This window comes from Xiphophorus hellerii, chromosome 1 (genome assembly GCF_003331165.1).
Source record: "Xiphophorus hellerii strain 12219 chromosome 1, Xiphophorus_hellerii-4.1, whole genome shotgun sequence".
In the NCBI taxonomy this organism is placed as follows: Eukaryota; Metazoa; Chordata; class Actinopteri; order Cyprinodontiformes; family Poeciliidae; genus Xiphophorus; species Xiphophorus hellerii.
In genome coordinates, this window is record NC_045672.1 from 27,095,261 (window position 1) to 27,102,626 (window position 7,366).

General features: G+C 38.0%; 1 long non-coding RNA gene across 1 annotated transcript; it reads right to left on the minus strand.

Moving 5' to 3' along the window:
• Positions 1-710: 710 nt before the first annotated feature.
• LOC116717207 (uncharacterized) lies at positions 711-1,834 on the minus strand. Its single transcript, XR_004338705.1, has 2 exons — positions 1,712-1,834; positions 711-998 (listed from the first exon to the last, which is right to left on the minus strand). It is a non-coding gene; the product is annotated as an uncharacterized LOC116717207 (long non-coding RNA).
• Between the last annotated feature and the right edge of the window lie 5,532 nt (positions 1,835-7,366).

Genomic DNA, 7,366 nt, shown 5'->3' on the forward strand with positions numbered 1-7,366 from the left:
TGTGTATGAGAACAGAAGAAATGGTTCATATGAATTCCTGTATGTGTACAGACATTGATAAACAAGGACTATGAGTATTTTACACTTTTATGATTTTTGCATATTAAAAAAACATCAGTGGTTGTCATAAACCAAACAGAACCCTGCAGAGAGACAGTCTGTTCACAGCCTTGTGGCTGTAGAGCTCTGTTGCTAAAGTCAATTGAACTTAAAAGCTCTACCCAGATCAGGCCCGGTTAGACCCTGAAGATATATGCTCCATACAGTTTGAAAGTCCATACTACTAGTCTATTCATGGTATCTGTGGCTCACACTTTACAAAGAGTGAACACGGCTGCAACTGTGAGTTGCAGGGAAGTAAGAAAAGAAAAAAAGCAAACACTTTCATGTCTGTTTTGCCTTCCATTGCAGAACTTCAGAGTATTGTGCTGGAAGTCGTGGAGATGCATCTATTTAGCAGAGAGAAAATGTTTAATGGCATCATTGTGAAGGCTATGGCGAGGGCATGTTTTAAATTGTTAATAAGCTTCATCTGCCAAGAAGTAAAGCTTGTTTGTGTGGGCTGGAGTCTTAAATTCTCCATGTGGGCTAATGAAAAAAAAAAATCTGCTCAGGGGCTGAGAAACACAGAAGCTAAGGAGTGGGTGGTATAATGGCTCTGCAATGATTTGAGATGATGCACTATTAGAGGAAAAAAAAGAAACACAGGGCAGGAGGTCAAGAATTTTATTCATGTTACATTACAGTTTCCAGCAGATAATCCAAGGTTTACATATGTAGCATGAAATAAAGCAGGATAAAAATTAAAATATTTGATTACTGATAAAGTACAGGAACAAACTAATTGACTTGTGTGCTGGTATCCTTCTTGCAATCTGGTCGGCTCCTGAAGTCATGCGTCCATGTCTTTTACACTTCACACCACTGAAATCTGGTTAAATACAGATACAGACTCCGGTGGAATGAAGGATAGAACACATGGAATATTCCTGCAGTGTCTGAAATAAAAAAAGACAAAATCACACAGTCAGAATATCTTTTCTCACACTCTGTTTCTCACATTTCCCTAAGGTAATGAAACACAATCAGTATTTTTTATTTTGTTTTTTTGCAGCAACAGCAGGTCTTAAGTCATATTAAGATAAGACTTTAAGCTTTATTTTCTGTGTTAAGCTTTAGGATAGAGGCCAACCCTGAAACCTGGTGCAGTCTCAAGCTGTGACTCCATGATTTATGAGGAAGCCTCTGAGGTTGAGGAGGTGGCAGTGACTGCCCCAGGAGTTGAATGTCGACCTCTCCCTTTTTGTTCGTGAGTTTTAAGTTAAACCCGAACGAGACCGGGCCTGCCCTGCGCCTTGACTCCAGGGTTTCCATGCGGCAGGTAAGATCAGTGGCTCTGACAGGTTATCACAAGCCTGAGCTGAATTCTGGTTTAGTCATCAGCAATATGAACCCACATCAGCCCCTCTCAAGCTTCCCTTGCTATCAGCCCACCCAAGATTTGTGTTCCCGGAGTGAAAAAACATTTATTTTCTGTTCGAATCACCTGCAACTTTCCAGTAGTCACCATTCGATATGTGATTTACTTACTTCTTCTGACCCAAAATGTACCTCTTATTCTGCTTATTCTGCAAATCATCTACTATAAGATCAAATTTATCTGATTTGTATATATCTAAATAGTCGACCTAGATGAAGACGTAATACTCACCTTTTATGTTCTGTAGCTCCCACTGGTTTGCAAACAACGATGAAGCTCAACTCAGACTTCATGGAGGTTGAAGGTACTTCTGACAAGCTTTTCACTGACTTTTTTCTCTACCTCATTCAGGTGGTGTTTTAGACAACAGCACCAACCAATAAGATGCAAGTGCTTGAGAAGGACCGCCCCGTTTTTTTTTCGTCTTTGTGAAAAACCTGCCACACCTTATCACACGGAATGATCTTATTACCAGGAAACGTGAATGTAATATTTTAAAACTATAAAAAAATGCAGGTTATATTCTTAAAACAAATCCGGTCAAAAATAGATTTACTCTGAGCACAACAGAGTTACCGTCTTAAGTAGTTCAAAGACAATGAAAAAGAGTTTCATGTAATATTTATCTAATAAGGGCCTTGTGTTCATTATTTGATGAGTCTCTGCTGTAATTTGTTCATTTTTATCCTCCCCTCGAGAGCGAACCGCATTCTCCATTAGACCAAATTGCTTTCATGAGCTCCTTAAACAAGTTCCTTTAAAAGAAATGTATTTCACAACTGTGGCAAGAAAGAAAGTGCATGTGCTGTTTGTTTAACATTTATATCTGTATGCATAGGATATAATCCCCGTCTTATTAAAATAACTCAGATGAGACAGCGTTTTGTTTCATCTTGTGAAGACTCTGATTTGTTCTTTGAACTGCATCCAAACATCTTACTTGAGTTTGAAATGCAAGTAAATATCCGGCTTTTGAACTTTTGCGCGAAACGGTGTAATGCCCGACATCCTGCGCCGTGAAAGGAGGGACATTTTGAATAGCATTTCTCTCCTTCACAATGGCAGGGTCGCGGTTGGGGAGGGGTCGGTGGCAAACAGCAGTGCTGACACTTTCCTGAGGGCTGCATTGAGCCTCACCTGACAAAGTATTCCTCTCGTGGGAACATTCGTTTAGCCCCAATCTTCTTTATGTGTGATTTTATTGACAAGGACACCAGGATCTTTGACTTATGAGCTGTGGTTCCTCAGAGACAGGCTCTGTTTTACCTCAGTGTTTGATGTGGACCAGATTGCTCAGGACAGTGAGACTTGTTCAGGGTAATCTTTAGGACCACTTGAAGGTGACAGGTAAAAAATGAGCCTGTTAAAACATACTGCTTAGAGCAGCTTTGGATCTGGGTAACTAAAGAATCTGAAAAAGAGTTTTTGAGATCGGTTTGTACACCGCTGGTTGAATTGCGAGGTGGCCTATGTGTTATGAATATGTTGTTTTGTTTAACCCCTTTCTAAAATCTTTTCACTGAGATTTTACCACATTAGCAGCTTTTACTAAATAGAGCAAATTATTTTTTTAAAGTCTGAAAAACTGGATGTTGTTTAAAGCTCTAAAGATCAAAAGTAGGTGTTCCACTCTTTCTTTCTGTGTTGATCCTGGTTGTTGGTACAACTTTTTGTTGGAACAAAATTTGATATCAGCCACACCCATGCTGTTAGTGAGTTGTGCTGTCAGATTTTTCATGGTGGATTGAAAAATAAAAGGCTTCTGTTTTTGTATAGATGATTTTTAAAACAATATTTAAGTCATGCACATTATTTTATTGATCAAACAAGTCTCTGTTTTCCCCAATATGCAAAGTGTTTTTCACACTTTGCAGGGATGTTTGGAGTAAAATTGAGTCTGTATTGGCTGCTGACTTTATCAATTAGTTGGTCATTGAAACTCAGAATATCTGCGTAAGTTAAACGCTCACAAACACCTAAGTTACTGGTGGCATTTTCCAGTACTAAAATCCCTGAAGGCAACATGCACAGAGAGCAATGGCTCCGTTGCAACATGTCACAGTGAGGAATGTGAGCTTCAACACACTAATCAGACATACAGAAAGCTTCTGCTATGGTACATCCATTTGTGTCAGAGTAACAAATGTCTTTACTGTGACCACAGCTGCACAAACCTGCATTTTATGACAAACTGCAGAGTAGCGGTGTCTTAGTGAGGAAAAACACTTCTCCTTGTTATTAATTTATCTCATACAACTTTTGGCAAACTAAACATTAAAGCCAAATTTAAATGTAATTATAATTGAATTTGTACTTTTCCAAAATAACCTCCATATGCTTTTAAAAAATATTTGCTGATATAGATGAACCCACAGATGCCTAAAATCAAAGCATGAGTTGAAATTTTCTTGGGAAAACTGATGCATAATGTATCATATTGAGGTGACATGTATTCAAAACTATGATTGGTAATGTCATGCATAAATGTAAGAGATGCCTGCTGTTTATTCATGTAGAAAGAATCAAGCTAAATTATGAATACGTTTCATATTGTAACAACAAAAAAACATCTCAAAATAACAAAATGAAGGAGTTTTTACACGCTTTATTTTTCTTCAAAGGCTTCTGTCTTTGGGAAAATTTTAATACTTTGTTGGAGGTTTAGGGATGCTGGTCAGGAATCTGCCCAGAGGTGGTTTTTCTTCCTCGACATCCCCCTCCCTTTATCTCCTTTTCTGACGCCTCATTGGCCATTTCTCTTCTGATGTGCCTGGCTAGGAATGCGCCTACCTTCTAATGCAGTTTTGTGTTGAAGCAAATTGACAATGAGGAGCGCCATCATCGTTTTGCAGCATAAATATTTCATTCCCTATTTGGATGCAGATCCGAAGTGTCTCACATGGAATACAAATGGGCTGTCAGAATGGGTTGAATTTAACTCAGCCTCTGCGCGAATATGATTTGTGTGAGCTCAAGACAAATATGGTGCAAATTTGATTAGGTCTTATTGGAAATCACTGTAAAACAACTGAATAAAGAATAAATAATGATTTTTTTATTAAAGGCAGTAATATTAACTGTTATAGACAGCTGCAAGATTTAAGTTTATTAAAGTTTGAACAATACTTTATTTGAAAAGGCTGTTAATTATTAATGTCAGCCTTACTCAAAATGGACAAAAAAAGCTAAAGACAATTTAGTTAAGTATAAAACTAGGCTTCTGTATTTACTTTGATGATTTATTGGGAATTCTTTATTTGTGAGACAAAGTACAAGCAAACTTTATTTAAAAAATGGAAAAAAGATGGGGTTTTTTTAACACTAGCAGCCTGATAATGCTGCTAGTCACACACACTTCAATAACACAGACGTTTTGCTTTGCTAGGATTAAGCATGCAGATGTTAAATACAATGCAAATACAAAAACACATCAACAATACCCTAATAATAACATTTCTAGCATTTCCAGTGTTTCATTCAACAGAAGAAATTATTATTCACTAATATAAAAAATACATGACAGCCGTTGATCGTACCAGGAGTTGATGTCCCAGCAAATTCACCCCAAGGATCAGCATGCAAAAAAATCCAAGATTTCAATGTCAGACTCTGCAGGCCTTATTCAGCATGTTTAACGTTCTCCACACTCTTAAGAGGAATAGACTGAACAATTGCAACTCCTGTGAAAAGGGTTTGATGAATAAAACATTTCCGCTTCAAAAAGATTATGTATTATGACTAAATTGGAATGCATATTGCAGTGCGTCATTCCAGTAGCCACTGGTCAGTTGGTGCCTTAACGTACGTGCATTGAACACATTATGCTGAAGAGCACTCAGACTAAACAGATGGACTGCAGTTGTAAATAGGTTAGAAAAGGTTAGTGCCACAACCTGCAGTGGCGGCTGGCAGCCTGACTCCAGAGGTGTAGGAACTGGGATGCACTTTCTTTTTTAGACAGTTTAGACCTACCGTAAGTTGATCTGTATCAAATTTGGGTGAAACAAAACAAAAACTAGCATAATCCATCAACATAAATAAATAATAAAAACTACAAAGTATGGGTGTGGAGGGTGAGGATTTGGATTTAAGTCTGGGAATCTTCCAAGCATTGAGCCAACTAAGAGCTGATCTCTATACAGAAATATTAAAGTCAAATATGAGGCCATCTTTCCGACAGCTGAAGCTTGACCCACACAAAGTCATCAAAAGCAAATACAGCAACTAATCTAAAGTGAAGTGTCTGAAAGGAAAAAAATCAAGGTGACTCAATGCTCCAGAGAAAGTCAAGGACTCAATGTGATTGAAACTTCGTAGAGATAGAGATGGAATTTAAGAGGAATTTTCTGTACAGAAAAAAAAAATTGCCAACCTCCTGTTTGAACCAAAATTCCTTCACAATAATGAGAGAAACTGATAAAATCAAACAAGAAACAACTCATTATGTTTAAATGTGGCTCTGCAGGTTTTTGAGTAACAGGGTGTATTTGGTCTTTCCCATGACTGTATTCACCTGAACCAAGGCAAAACATACAAACATACAGCAAAAGGTGATGAACATTTCCTCCACTACTAAGAATGTTTAAAACTGAGGTGAATTGCCTATAAAATGTATGATATTTTAAGCACAAGTTAACAAAAACCATATACATTTGGGACAAGAGTCACTGGATGTCATCTGGTTTCTACTCATGACTGGCTGTAAATTAAGATAGCATAAAACAGCACCTCATTTGCATAACAATACAAACCTTTTCACCCAAAATGAATCATTTGGGGCAGGAGCAAGCTGGATAATTCTTCTATTCTTGTGTGAGACAGGGGGTCTGTCAGTACCCTGTGTTTATGCACTTCTCTCACTGACACAGAATGCTCGGTAATAACAGTGGTGGGATGGCATCCCAGCAGGAGTCATTGAAAAAGCTCCCATTTTGCTGCAACATTGTGCCTCTGCCCGATGAGTTTGGGAGCTTGAATGGCTAGTCATTGCTGTTACTGCAACACATGAATCCACACGCATTGTATCTGGTTTTCTCTTTGTTGTAAGAAAACCTACAATGTCTGTAGCCAGTTAGATGTAAAATAAGGAATTGTTTCAGTTTGTGTTGCTACATTTATGATCACATAGTTTCTGGTTTCTTTCAGTGGGTAATACAAAAGCTTCTTGAACACTCCCAGGATTTCTCAAAACATATTACAACCATACCAGGAAACAGGTCTGGGCTTGTTTTCTGCTCAGAATACCTGTCTGGTATTTCACTAAGCCTCCTCTCCCAAAGAAACTATGGAAATTCCAGCAGGCTGAAGGTGTCGATTAGCCCTGCTTTTTTCTGAGTGGGAGCCTATACGGCTTCTGTGTGATGGGATGGGGACAGGTGTTGTTGAAAGGTCAACACTCCTTTGTTGACAAAGGTGAGACAGACATGACCATCCCCCTTTTGATTAGCTAGTCCATTAGTTAACCTGGTCACACAATAGAGCAGATATGGAGAACCTGGGTCAAATATCGGACTGTTGGAATGTCCCCCTAAAGCCCTGAAGGGCCGATGGTAGATTTAGGTTGTGTCTTTTTGCAAACTCACACTGCCTTGGAAATTTATTCAATTAACCACAATGCAACTACAAATTTCAATGGTATTTTATTAAAGAGAACAAATGCGTTTTCTTAAGAAGATATGACATGCATTTATATTTAACAATACTTCTAAGTAAAATCCAATGCAACCTTAAGTAACTTTAAGTAACTAGTTGCAATTTAGTCTCACTGGAAACTGAACTATTCTGTGAAGGACTTTAGAGGTTTGCTAGAGAACATTAGTAAAAAAGAAAAACATTAGAATGACAGAAAAACACAGATGACTTAATGGAGAACTTTAAAGAATAATT